This window comes from Oncorhynchus masou, chromosome 21, assembly GCF_036934945.1.
Source record: "Oncorhynchus masou masou isolate Uvic2021 chromosome 21, UVic_Omas_1.1, whole genome shotgun sequence".
Classification (NCBI taxonomy): Eukaryota; Metazoa; Chordata; class Actinopteri; order Salmoniformes; family Salmonidae; genus Oncorhynchus; species Oncorhynchus masou.
Genome location: NC_088232.1, coordinates 56198628 through 56213645, shown reverse-complemented (window position 1 = coordinate 56213645; position 15018 = coordinate 56198628). Strand labels below are relative to the sequence as shown.

The 15018-nt window shown below is 48.6% G+C and overlaps 1 pseudogene; it reads right to left on the bottom strand.

Annotated features, from left to right (window-relative positions):
• LOC135508556 (attractin-like) overlaps positions 1-11121 on the bottom strand; it is a 194836-nt pseudogene extending 183715 nt beyond the window's left edge.
• Positions 11122-15018: the final 3897 nt, after the last annotated feature.

Below are 15018 nucleotides of genomic sequence, written 5' to 3'. Positions count from 1 at the left end.
ACCACCACCATCTACAACCACCACCTACAATAACCACCACCATCTACAACCACCACCTACAATAACCACCACCATCTACAACCACCACCACCACCATCTACAACCACCATCACCATCTACAATAACCACCACCACCACCACACAGCTCATCACCACCACCATCGTCCTCCTGTACCCACCTACAATCACCACCATCAGGAGTGTAGACCAGAGTCACCATCTACAATAACCACCACCACCATCTACAACCACCACCTACAATAACCACCACCATCTACAACCACCACCTACAATAACCACCACCATCTACAACCACCACCTACAATAACCACCACCATCTACAACCACCACCTACAATAACCACCACCACCTACAATAACCACCACCATCTACAACCACCACCTACAATAACCACCACCATCTACAACCACCACCTACAATAACCACCACCTACATAACCACCACCATCTACAACCACCACCTACATCTATAACCACCACCATCTACACCACCACCACCTACAATAACCACCACCATCTACAACCACCACCTACAATAACCACCACCATCTACAACCACCACCTACAATAACCACCACCATCTACAACCACCACCTACAATAACCACCACCATCTACAACCACCACCTACAATAACCACCACCTACAACCACCACTAATAACCACCACCATCTACAACCACCACCTACCAATCTACAACCACCAACCACCACCATCTACAACCACCACCTACAATAACCACCACCACCTACAACCACCACCTACAATAACCACCACCACCTACAACCACCACCTACAATAACCACCACCACCTACAATAACCACCACCACCTACAATAACCACCACCATCTACAATAACCACCACCACCTACAATAACCACCACCATCTACAACCACCACCTACAATAACCACCACCATCTACAACCACCACCTACAATAACCACCACCATCTACAACCACCACCTACAACAACCACCACCAATACAACCACCACCACCTACAACCACCACCACCTACAACCACCACCTACAACCACCACCACCACCTACAACCACCACCACCACCTACAACCACCACCACCACCTACAACCACCACCACCACCTACAACCACCACCACCACCTACAACCACCACCACCACCACCAACCACCACCACCTACAACCACCACCACCACCTACCACCACCACCACCACCACCACCACCTACAACCACCACCTCCATCTACAACCACCACCTCCACCACCTACAACCACCACCTCCATCTACAACCACCACCTCCATCTACAACCACCACCTCCATCTACAACCACCACCTCCATCTACAACCACCACCTCCATCTACAACCACCACCTACAATAACCACCATCTACCAATAACCACCATCTACAACCACCACCTACAATAACCACCACCATCTACAACCACCACCTACAATAACCACCACCATCTACAACCACCACCTACAATAACCACCACCATCTAAAACCACCACCTACAATAACCACCACCATCTACAACCACCACCTACAATAACCACCACCATCTACAACCACCACCACCAATAACCACCACCATCTACAACCACCACCACCATCTACAACCACCATCACCATCTACAATAACCACCACCACCACCACACAGCTCATCACCACCACCACCACACAGCTCATCACCACCACCATCGTCCTCCTGTACCCACCTGAAGGCAGCCAGTAGAGGAGTGTAGATAGAGTCACCATCTACAATAACCACCACCACCATCTACAACCACCACCTACAATAACCACCACCATCTACAACCACCACCTACAATAACCACCACCATCTACAACCACCACCTACAATAACCACCACCATCTACAACAACCACCACCTACAGCTCATACCACCACAGCTCATCACCCATCTACACCACCACCAGGTCAATCACCACCACCACCATCTACAACCACCACCTACAATAACCACCACCATCTACAATAACCACCACCACCACCACACAGCTCATCACCACCTCAGTCACAGCTCATCACCACCCCATTGGTCCTCCTGTACCCACCTGAAGGCAGCCAGTAGAGGAGTCCTAGGTCAGAGTCACCTGTTATAAACCTACAGGTCTGGTCCCAGCTGCACTCTGTAGAGACACTGTTAAGATAAATGGTCCAACCTCAGTCTGAGGATGCTGTTGGGCCTACAGGACAGAGACAGAACACAGTCAGGCCTTTGGTTGGAAAAAAACTATTAGCCTTTAGTTCAACTAAATATGGATAACCTCAGGTCTAGGAGACACTGTTAAGATAAATATAAATAACCTCAAGTCTAAGAGACACTGTTAAGATAAATATACATAACCTCAGGTCTAGGAGACACTGTTAAGATACATATGGATATGGCTGAAGTTCAGCAGAGCAGAAAATGTTGTCACTGTAAAAACTCATGGAACACTTGGCAATGCTTGTAAAAAAAAATGTATTAATTTAAAGGCAGAAGGGTCAAAGAGAATGGTTGTCGGGAAAGAGGGAACTTGTCCATATATGGTCACGGATATGTAGTCTATTAAAACCACAATCATGTCCTTCTGTCTCAGCACCAGATGCCCAGTGCTGAAGGTCAGTAGGGTTGTACTGGAAGACTGTCTCCCAAATGGCCCCATATTCTCTATATAGTGCACTACTTTAGACCAGAGCCCTATTAGAGCCCTATGGGTCCTGGTCAAAGTGCCCTATTAGAGCCCTATGGGTCCTGGTCACAGTGCCCTATTAGAGCCCTATGGGTCCTGGTCACAGTGCCCTATTAGAGCCCTATGGGTCCTGGTCAAAGTGCCCTATTAGAGCCCGGACAACTGTGTGCCCGGACAACTGTGTGCCCGGACAACTGTGTGCCCTGACAACTGTGTGCCCTGACAACTGTGTGCCCTGACAACTGTGTGCCCTGACAACTGTGTGCCCTGACAACTGTGTGCCCTGACAACTGTGTGCCCTGACAACTGTGTGCCCTGACAACTGTGTGCCCTGACAACTGTGTGCCCTGACAACTGTGTGCCCTGATAACTGTGTGCCCTGCATGCTTCATGTAAATGAAACATCTCTATCTGCATAGAGAATGAACCGGCAAAACCAGTTAACACAAACATCACTGCATATTATGAAGCTTCGCTTATCACTTGGTATACCTTTCAGTTAATAAATAGCAACATATATTTGGTTGATCTTTAAGAGAAGCTTGGCTATATACACTCAGTTTATTAGGTACACCCATCTATTACTGGGTTGGCCACCCCTTGGCCTCCAGAACAGCACCGGGTCGGCCACCCCCTTGGCCTCCAGAACAGCACCGGGTCGGCCACCCCCTTGGCCTCCAGAACAGCACCGGGTCGGCCACCCCCTTGGCCTCCAGAACAGCACCGGGTCGGCCACCCCCTTGGCCTCCAGAACAGCCCCGGGTCGGCCACCCCCTTGGCCTCCAGAACAGCCCCGGGTTGGCCTCCCCCTTGGCCTCCAGAACAGCCCCGGGTCGGCCCCCTTGGCCTCCAGAACAGCCCGGGTCGGCCTCCCCTTGGCCTCCAGAACAGCCCGGGTCGGCCTCCCCCTTGGCCTCCAGAACAGCACCGGGTCGGCCTCCCCTTGGCCTCCAGAACAGCCCGGGTCGGCCTCCCCTTGGCCTCCAGAACAGCCCGGGTCGGCCTCCCCCTTGGCCTCCAGAACAGCCCGGGTCGGCCTCCCCTTGGCCTCCAGAACAGCCCGGGTCGGCCTCCCCCTTGGCCTCCAGAACAGCCCCGGGTCGGCCTCCCCCTTGGCCTCCAGAACAGCCCCGGGTCGGCCTCCCCCTTGGCCTCCAGAACAGCCCCGGGTCGGCCTCCCCCTTGGCCTCCAGAACAGCCCCGGGGTTGGCCACCCCCTTGGCCTCCAGAACAGCCCCGGGTCGGCCTCCCCCTTGGCCTCCAGAACAGCCCCGGGTCGGCCACCCCCTTGGCCTCCAGAACAGCCTGATTTGTTCAGGGATGGAAAAGTTGCTGAATTGGTATCAAGGGACCTAATGTGTGCCAGAAAAATATTCTCCACAGCATTACACCACCAGCCTGTACCGTTGACACCAGGCAGGATGGGGCCATATCCGGACTCTGCCATCAGCATGGAACCAGGATTCGTGGCACAGGTGACGTTTTGCCACTCCTCAGTTGTCCATCGTGTGCCCAATGGAGTCGCTTCTTCTAGCTGATAGGAGTGCAACCCGGTGTGGTCGTCATCTTCTAGCTGATAGGAGTGGAACCCGGTGTGGTCGTCATCTTCTAGCTGATAGGAGTGGAACCCGGTGTGGTCGTCATCTTCTAGCTGATAGGAGTGGAACCCGGCGTGGTCGTCTTCTTCTAGCTGATAGGAGTGGAACCCGGCGTGGTCGTCTTGTTCTAGCTGATAGGAGTGGAACCCGGTGTGGTCGTCTTGTTCTTGCTGATAGGAGTGGAACCCGGCGTGGTCGTCATCTTCTAGCTGATAGGAGTGGAACCCGGCATGGTCGTCATCTTCTAGCTGATAGGAGTGGAACCCGGTGTGGTCGTCATCTTCTAGCTGATAGGAGTGGAACCCGGTGTGGTCATCATCTTCTAGCTGATAGGAGTGGAACCCGGTGTGGTCGTCTTCTTCTAGCTGATAGGAGTGGAACCCGGTGTGGTCGTCATGTTCTTGCTGATAGGAGTGGAACCCGGTGTGGTCGTCATCTTCTAGCTGATAGGAGCGGAACCCGGTGTGGTCGTCTTTTTCTAGCTGATAGGAGCGGAACCCGGTGTGGTCGTCTTTTTCTAGCTGATAGGAGCGGAACCCGGTGTGGTCGTCATCTTCTAGCTGATAGGAGTGGAACCCGGTGTGGTCGTCATCTTCTAGCTGATAGGGGTGGAACCCGGTGTGGTCGTCATCTTCTAGCTGATAGGAGTGGAACCCGGTGTGATCGTCTGCTGCAATAGCCCATCTACGACGAGGACCAACGAGTGGTGTTCCGAGATGCTGTTCTGCACACTGTTGTACTGCACCGTTATTTGTCTGTTTGTGCCGGTCAGCCTGCGCCATTCTTTCCATTCTCCTTGGACTTCTCTCATCAACGAGCTGTCTTCACCCACAGGACTGCTGCTGACTGGATGTGTTTTGTTTGTCACACCATTCTCTGTAAAACACCTAGATACTGTTGGGTGTGAAAAGCCCAGCAGCGGTTTATGAGATACTGGAACCCGGCGTGCCCGGCACCGACAATTATACCACGAGTCTCTTCGGTCACTTGTTTTGCTCATTCTAACATTCAATCAAATGGTAACGGAACACTTGGATGGCCGTCTGCCTGCTTTATACAGCAAGCCACAGCCACGCGACTCACCGTCTGTAGGAGCCAACCATTTAGGTGAACAGGGTGGTGTACCTAATAAACTGACACTGACTGGAGACAGTGACATTGTGCAGGGTACAGGCATGCTGTTGTTGTGCTATTAGTCTAAAGTTAAACTGACGTTCCCTCAATGAGCCAGGTGCACTTGGTCTTGTACTTGTAGTTCCCTGGTCCGTCTGTCAGGAAACCTGAGGGACCCGTCAGCCTATAGGAGAGAGAAGAGGTCAAAGGTCAGACCAGTCAACCAATAGGAGAGCGAGAAAGGGTCAGAGGTTAGCATATAGGAGAGGACAGATCAGTCAGATCAGTTTCCGACTTTGCAACGTTACTATAGACAGAGGACGGTTGAAGAGTTAAATAACATCTACATTTAATGACAGCTCACACAAACGGCAATAATGTTTTAGTGTGACTGTCCTCGCCAGTCACAAAGCCAGATGGACATAGGAGAGGGACATACAGGGACATAGGGAAAGAGAGGGACATACAGGGACCGAGGGACGTACAGGGACAGAGAGGGACGTACAGGGACAGAGAGGGACGTACAGGGACAGAGAGGGACGTACAGGGACAGAGGGGGACAGAGAGGGACATACAGGGACAGAGAGGGACATACAGGGACAGAGAGGGACATACAGGGACAGAGAGGGACATACAGGGACAGAGAGGGATGTATGCTGAGCTGTTCTTTAACCAGGAAATACCTTTATTTACTCCTGTTATGGTCGGTATGTTCTTCCAAAAGAAAGGAACCTCCAATCTATTGAGCTGTTGTAGACCTCCGACCTGTTCATGTCAGTAATGAGTGATTGTTATCATTACAAGCTATGGTTAGGCTACTCATTGTGTACAATTCCTCGTGCTATCATTATTTCCATCTCTCAGTATTGTTGGGAAGGCCGGTAAGTCAACATCTCACTTCGTCTACACCGGTTGTTTACCAAGCAGGTTATTATTTGGAGTTGCTGGATAGGCATGTATTCGACATACCGTCATAAGAGGAGAAGTAAATGAAGGTAGTTGCTTAAAATTCCAGATTTTGTGAGTAACAAACTTATTTTGACATTAGAAAGCTCACAGTTTGTTTTTGCATGGTTTTTGATCGACTACCTCATCTCTGTACCCCACACATACAATTATGTAAGGTCCCTCAGTCGAGCAAGGAGGTTTTCCAATGCCTTACAACAACAAAAAAGCAGGCATTGACTATCCTTTGAGCATGGTGAAGTTATTAATTACATTTTGGATGGTGTATCAATACACACAGTCATTACAAAGAAACAGGCGTCCTTCCTAACTGAGTTACCAGAGAGGAAAGAAACCCCTCAGGGATTTCATCATGAGGCCAATGGTGACTTTAAAACAGTTACAGAGTTTAATGGCTGCGATAGGAGAAAACGGGAGATAGTCAAATAGCCACATTATGAGCTAACTGACTAAAAAGAAGAATACAAATATTCCAAAACATTCTGTTTGCAACACGGCACCAAAGTAATACTGCAAACAAATGTGGTAAAGCAGTTCACTTTTTGTCCTGAATACCAAGTGTTTTGTTTTGGGCAAATCCAATACATCACGGAGTACCACTTCATATTTTCAAGCATAGTGTTATGGGTATGCTTGTTTACAAGACGGAGCTAAGCACAGGCAAAATCCTAGGAAAACCTGGTTCAGTCTGCTTTCCACCAGAAACTGGGAGATGAATTCACCTTTCAGCAGGACAATAACCTGAAACACCAGGCCAAATCTACATTGGAGTTGCTTACCAAGAAGACAGTGAAAGTTCCTAAGTGTCCGAGTTACATTTTTAACTTAAATCTACTTGAAAAACGTAGCTCTTACTCCGAATGCAAAAAAAACTGTTGAATTGGAGATTTTAAACGGCCCTATTGTCTAACAAAGAACTACTTCTAATTTATTTCGACCAACAGATGTATTCATTCAAATGAATAAAAATTATGACACCTCCCCCTCTCTTCTTTGGGAGACTTTCAACGCTGTATTACGAGGAAAGATAATTTCTTACAATGCTCATTATGTCAGGAACTGGTGGACTCAATCCTGGCAATAGACCGCCAATGCTATTTTCAAGCAAGTAACTTTGTTCACTCTCATTAAATTCCTCCCAAGATGTTGCAAGAGGAGATTTTGTCCCTCCCGTGGAAATCGGCAAGGTCTGATTTCTAGATTATATGACATTATGCTGTCCTCTGAACCCTCTCCAATATACAAAATCAAGACAGACTGAGTTAGTGAACCTGAACTTGACTTTACAGGTGACTGGCGGGAGGAGGCCTTACAGATGACTGGCGGGAGGAGGCCTTACAGGTGACTGGCGGGAGGAGGCCTTACAGGTGACTGGCGGGAGGAGGCCTTACAGGTGACTGGCGGGAGGAGGCTTTACTGGCGGGAGGAGGCTTTACAGGTGACTGGCGGGAGGAGGCCTTACAGGTGACTGGCGGGAGGAGGCCTTACAGGTGACTGGCGGGAGGAGGCTTTACTGGCGGGAGGAGGCCTTACAGGTGACTGGCGGGAGGAGGCCTTACAGGTGACTGGCGGGAGGAGGCCTTACAGGTGACTGGCGGGAGGAGGCCTTACAGGTGACTGGCGGGAGGAGGCCTTACAGGTGACTGGCGGGAGGAGGCCTTACAGGTGACTGGCGGGAGGAGGCCTTACAGGTGACTGGCGGGAGGAGGCCTTACGGGAGGAGGTGACTGGCGGGAGGAGGCCTTACAGGTGACTGGCGGGAGGAGGCCTTACAGGTGACTGGCGGGAGGAGGCCTTACAGGTGACTGGCGGGAGGAGGCCAGGTGACTGGCGGGAGGAGGCCTTACAGGTGACAGGTGACTGGCGGGGCCTTACAGGTGGAGGAGGCCTTACAGATGACTGGCGGGAGGAGGCTTTACTGGCGGGAGGAGGCCTTACAGGTGACTGGCGGGAGGAGGCCTTACAGGTGACTGGCGGGAGGAGGCCTTACAGGTGACTGGCGGGAGGAGGCCTTACAGGTGACTGGCGGGAGGAGGCGTTACAGGTGACTGGCGGGAGGAGGCCTTACAGGTGACTGGCGGGAGGAGGCCTTACAGGTGACTGGCGGGAGGAGGCCTTACAGGTGACTGGCGGGAGGAGGCCTTACAGGTGACTGGCGGGAGGAGGCCTTACAGGTGACTGGCAGGGACTGGGAGGCCTTACAGGTGACTGGCGGGAGGAGGCTTTACAGGTGACTGACTGGCGGGAGGAGGGACTGGCGGGAGGAGGCTTTACAGGTGACTGGCGGGAGGAGGCTTTACAGGTGACTGGCGGGAGGAGGCCTTACAGGTGACTGGCGGGAGGAGGCCTTACAGGTGACTGGCGGGAGGAGGCTTTACAGATGACTGGCGGAGGAGGCCTTTAGGGTTAACTCCACATCATGTGCTCAGTTAGGTTTAATTCAGTTCAAAGTCTTGCACAGAATTCACTACACCAAAGAAAAACGTAGTAAATTCTTCCCAGACACAAATTACATGTGATAGATGTTTATTCACTCCGGCAGACGACACCCACATGTTTTATTTGTGTTCTAAACTGTCTGAGTATTGGATATCCTTTTTTAATACTCTCTCTAGATATTAACCTACAGCCTCGTCCTCTAATGGCCATATTTGGAGTTCCACCTTCGTTGGCTCACTAAAAGTAAAGCGGACATTGTAACGTTTGCTTCCCTTATAGCCTGACGGCATAACTGGAAATCCTTTAAATCTCCCACTGCATCATCCTGCTTGAAAGATCTGTGTTTTCTACACTTAGAAAAAAACATACTTTGAGAGGCTCTACTGATAACTTCAACTTGAGATGGCAGCCTTTCATTTCCTTTTTTTGAATAGTTGCCCTCTATTGATCAGGAGTAAGTAATTTTGGCCAACGGGATTCGGGAGGGTAGAGATAGTATGTTGTGATATTTGTTATAGTATATGTGTACACATGTATATTTATATATTATCTCCAATTGTAAATTTGTTACAAAAATTGTCAAATGTATGCTGGTTTTGTTGTTAAAGGGAGGTGTTTCAATAAGTATAGGGGATAAAAGGATGCATCTGTTTGATTTATAATTCTTCATATGTCCAATAAAAATATAGAGAAAAAATACAATCGAAAACATCTACTTGAATATCTATGGAGGAACTGAACATGGTTGTCTAGCAATGATCAACAACCAATTTGAAGAATTGTGAAAATAATAAAAATAAATAAATAGGCAAATGTTGCACAATCCAGGTGTGTTGAAAGCTCTTAGAAACGTAAAGCTGTAATCGCTGCCAAAGGTGCTTCTAAAAAGTATTGACTCAGTGGTCAGTCAGTTAATAACAAATTCTTATTTACAATGATGACCTACCAAAAGGCCTCCTGTGGGGACGGGGCTGGGATTAAACATATAAATAAAGGGCAAAAAACACATCACGACAAGAGAGACACCACAACACTACATAAAGAGAGACCTAAGACAACAACACAGCAAGGCAGCAACACATGACACAGCAACACATGACACAGCAACACATGACACAGCAACACATGACACAGCATGGTAGCAACACAACATAGCAGCAGCACAGAACATGGAACAAACATTGTTGGGCACAGACAACAGCACAAAGGGCAAGAAGGTAGAGACAGCAATACATCATGCAATACATCATGTAAATGAGATGTCTATTTAAATTTTCCATAAATTAGCAAAATATTAAATGAAAAAAAATGAACTGTCATTATATGTAGATGGGTGATAGAAATACTATATGTAATCCATTGAGTTCAGGCTGTAACAACATATGTAGTAAGTCCAGGGGTATGAATACTTTCTGAAGGCTCTGTATGAAACTCTGATAAACTTCAAATAATAGATTGTAAACTTGATTCAGACAATCTACCATAGTGCAACTTAATATATACATTTAATTTGAATGTTCAATTAAATTGATATATCTTTAAAACTGAATATAATATTCACTCAATTCAGTGTCAAATCATGAAATACAAGTTCAATTTATGAATTCAAAGATTACATTTGTACATATTAGAAATTCAAAAACATTAAATTAAAAGTCCTAGCTAATACAAATTAAAAATGAAATACAATTTGTTTTGGCACTGAAATCGCTCCATATTAATGTTGAGACCGAGCGTCGGGACAGGTAACAAACTCCCCCGTACAGAAGAGGACCTCGTCCAATGACTTATATGTAATGGAAGTCGTAGGCGGCGATTCTCACCTGAACCTTCCTCCGCAGTGTTGGCATTGGTCCCCGACCCAGCCGGGGCTGCACACACAGTTGCCCGTAGACGTGTTGCATTGCCCATTCACGCACGGTTTGTCGCATTCCTTCGCCTCGGTGACAGCGGGCAGTCCAAGGAGCAGCCCGAAAGCCGAGAAAATGAGCAGTGTTTGGAGCATCGACGCCCGGCCACCAACCTCCACCAGCCCGCTCGTCAAGATGCAGGCCGGCCGCCGTATCGCCCCGTCCATTCTCAAAAAGATGGCTACTGCTCCAAACAGGTCCGTATCAATGGTCCACTTCTGGTCGTATTTGAATGCGACCGGCCTGGTTTTCAAGCTCCGTGGAAATTTGTGAGGGACACAGTTGTTGCTAGAACGAAACCTTCCTATCTCCTTGTTGTGCCTGATTTTAATCTCATTCTTCCATTACATTTTTCCGGTGGCTATGATACCACCGCTGAACATAGCTGCATTTTGACATCCGGAAGTGACATGAGTAGGCGTTTACAGACACACACGGAAATGCGCAACGATTGCAGATGTCACGAGGACATGAATTTTATTATGGGTTTAAAATTCCAATTAAATTTGTTCCAATGAATGTATGATAATTTTTTATCTAACACATGATTTAATTCATACTTAAACTTATACATGTACCCTCAATTACAGATGATTCTGATTGAATTGCATTCAAAGTGAATTCTTTATTATAAAGGCCCTGCAAGCCCATGGAGCCACAACGCTCTTTCATGGTGAGAGGTCAGACTGCAGAAGACATGAACAGACAACCCTGACATTTTAAGCAAACAGATTAGAAATATAGACAACCAAACAGACTGTAAATGTCTCTGCTGTAATAATCACAGTCTAATAATGTCTCTATCTATACATTTTGGGAGGGTTTTATGCACACAACAATTAAACAGCATCACCATGTTGTCTGAGTAGAAATAACATGATGATGAACCCGTTTTGTAGTTCAGAATGTAGGTGAATCACCATCTCACTATCAGCACTAATACATTCTCATTTTACATTACATTTAAGTCATTTAGCAGACGCTCTTATCCAGAGCGACTTACAAATTGGTGAATTCACCTTCACCTTCTCATGATTTATCAATGTAATTATTCCCTTACTGGATTTGGCAAAGATGTGACATTTTATTCTGAAGATGATTTCATATGGAATGTGCCAGCCTTCCACTGCTGAAACCTTGAGGACAGCCTGGTCCCAGATCTGTGCTGTGACAAAGACCATAGGAGTTGGTATGTGGCGAGACACCACAGACACATCTGAGATCAGGCTATTGAAAACAGGCAGGGAGGAGAGGAGACTACTGATGAATAAAAGGAACTATTCATAACATCCTGTGATTGTGTTTCTTTCTAGGTGTGTGTCAACATTTGCCTCTCACTGACTGCTGGATCATCTACAGTGGGGCAAAAAAGTATTTAGTCAGCCACCAATTGTGCACGTTGTCCCCCTTAAAAAGATGAGGCCTGTAATTTTCAGATGAGAAACGAGGGGGAGACCGATTAGGATTAGGAGACAAAGTGGGGTCTGGACAATAGTGCCCTACGTTGGACCAGGAATCTGCTCGCCAGACCTAACACTCTGGTCCATTTCCTGTCCTGCTTTGGACCAGGAATCTGCTCGCCAGACCGAACACACTGGTCCATTTCCTGTCCTGCTTTGGACCAGGAATCTGCTCGCCAGACCGAACACACTGGTCCATTTCCTGTCCTGCTTTGGACCAGGAATCTGCTAGCCAGACCTAACACACTGGTCCATTTCCTGTCCTGCTTTGGACCAGGAATCTGCTAGCCAGACCTAACACACTGGTCCATTTCCTGTCCTGCTTTGGGCCAGGAATCTGCTAGCCAGACCTAACATACTGGTCCATTTCCTGTCCTGCTTTGGACCAGGAATCTGCTCGCCAGACCTAACACACTGGTCCATTTCCTGTCCTGCTTTGGACCAGGAATCTGCTCGCCAGACCTAACACACTGGTCCATTTCCTGCCCAACTAGATGAGCAGGCGCTGCATTGCATCAACCAATGTTTGCTTGCCACGTCATCGGCTGTGCAGTCAGGCATCAGATTGCTATGTAATATGTTGTTTGCTGATGTGTAAATAACTATCCAGGCGTCGTAAGATCTGGCACAAGTCGTTGAGGTAGTCAGATAGGAACGCGACCACTTGCTTACTAATGGGGGAACAATGCGCCAGACGATGTCCTACCATAGCTGTGTTGGTCATGACATGTGGTAGGTCCTCTGTTCTGAGACCAGGGTCAAGATAGATGGCAGGTCCTCTGTTCTGAGACCAGGGTCATGATAGATGGTAGGTCCTCTGTTCTCAGACCAGGGTCATGATAGATGGTAGGTCCTCTGTTCTGAGACCAGGGTCATGATAGGTCCTCTGTTCTGAGACCAGGGTCATGACAGGTCCTCTGTTCTGAGACCAGGGTCATGACAGGTCCTCTGTTCTGAGACCAGGGTCATGACAGGTCCTCTGTTCTGAGACCAGGGTCATGATGATGGCAGGTCCTCTGTTCTGAGACCAGAGTCATGATAGATAGGTCCTCTGTTCTCAGACCAGAGTCATGATAGATATCCAGGTCCTCTGTTCTGAGACCAGAGTCATGATAGATGGTAGGTCCTCTGTTCTCAGACCAGGGTCATGACAGGTCCTTTGTTCTGAGACCAGGGTCATGACAGGTCCTCTGTTCTGAGACCAGGGTCATGACAGGGCCTCTGTTCTGAGACCAGGGTCATGACAGGTCCTCTGTTCTGAGACCAGAGTCATGATAGATGGTAGGTCCTCTGTTCTGAGACCAGGGTCATGATAGATGGTAGGTCCTCTGTTCTGAGACCAGGGTCATGACAGGGCCTCTGTTCTGAGACCAGGGTCATGACAGGTCCTCTGTTCTGAGACCAGAGTCATGATAGATGGTAGGTCCTCTGTTCTGAGACCAGAGTCATGATAGATGGCAGGTCCTCTGTTCTGAGACCAGGGTCATGACAGGTCCTCTGTTCTGAGACCAGAGTCATGATAGATGGTAGGTCCTCTGATCTGAGACCAGGGTCATGATAGATGGTAGGTCCTCTGTTCTGAGACCAGGGTCATGACAGGGCCTCTGTTCTGAGACCAGGGTCATGACAGGTCCTCTGTTCTGAGACCAGGGTCATGATAGACAGGTCCTCTGTTCTGAGACCAGAGTCATGATAGATGGCAGGTCCTCTGTTCTCAGACCAGAGTCATGATAGATGGTAGGTCCTCTGTTCTGAGACCAGAGTCATGATAGATGGTAGGTCCTCTGTTCTGAGACCAGAGTCATGATAGATGGCAGGTCCTCTGTTCTGAGACCAGAGTCATGATAGATGGCAGGTCCTCTGTTCTCAGACCAGAGTCATGATAGATGGTAGGTCCTCTGTTCTCAGACCAGAGTCATGATAGATGGCAGATCCTCTGTTCTGAGACCAGAGTCATGATAGATGGTAGGTCCTCTGTTCTGAGACCAGAGTCATGATAGATGGTAGGTCCTCTGTTCTGAGACCAGAGTCATGACAGGTCCTCTGTTCTGAGACCAGGGTCATGACAGGTCCTCTGTTCTGAGACCAGGGTCATGATAGATGGTAGGTCCTCTGTTCTGAGACCAGAGTCATGATAGACAGGTCCTCTGTTCTCAGACCAGGGTCATGACAGGTCCTCTGTTCTGAGACCAGAGTCATGATAGATGGTAGGTCCTCTGTTCTGAGACCAGAGTCATGATAGATGGTAGGTCCTCTGTTCTGAGACCAGAGTCATGATAGATGGCAGGTCCTCTGTTCTGAGACCAGAGTCATGATAGATGGTAGGTCCTCTGTTCTGAGACCAGAGTCATGATAGATGGTAGGTCCTCTGTTCTGAGACCAGGGTCATGACAGGTCCTCTGTTCTGAGACCAGGGTCATGACAGGTCCTCTGTTCTGAGACCAGGGTCATGACAGGTCCTCTGTTCTGAGACCAGGGTCATGACAGGTCCTCTGTTCTGAGACCAGGGTCATGACAGGTCCTCTGTTCTGAGACCAGAGTCATGATAGATGGTAGGTCCTCTGTTCTCAGACCAGGGTCATGACAGGTCCTCTGTTCTGAGACCAGAGTCATGATAGATGGTAGGTCCTCTGTTCTGAGACCAGAGTCATGATAGATGGCAGGTCCTCTGTTCTCAGACCAGGGTCATGACAGGTCCTCTGTTCTGAGACCAGAGTCATGATAGATGGTAGGTCCTCTGTTCTGAGACCAGAGTCATGATAGATGGCAGGTCCTCTGTTCTGAGACCAGAGTCATGATAGATGGTAGGTCCTCTGTTCTGAGACCAG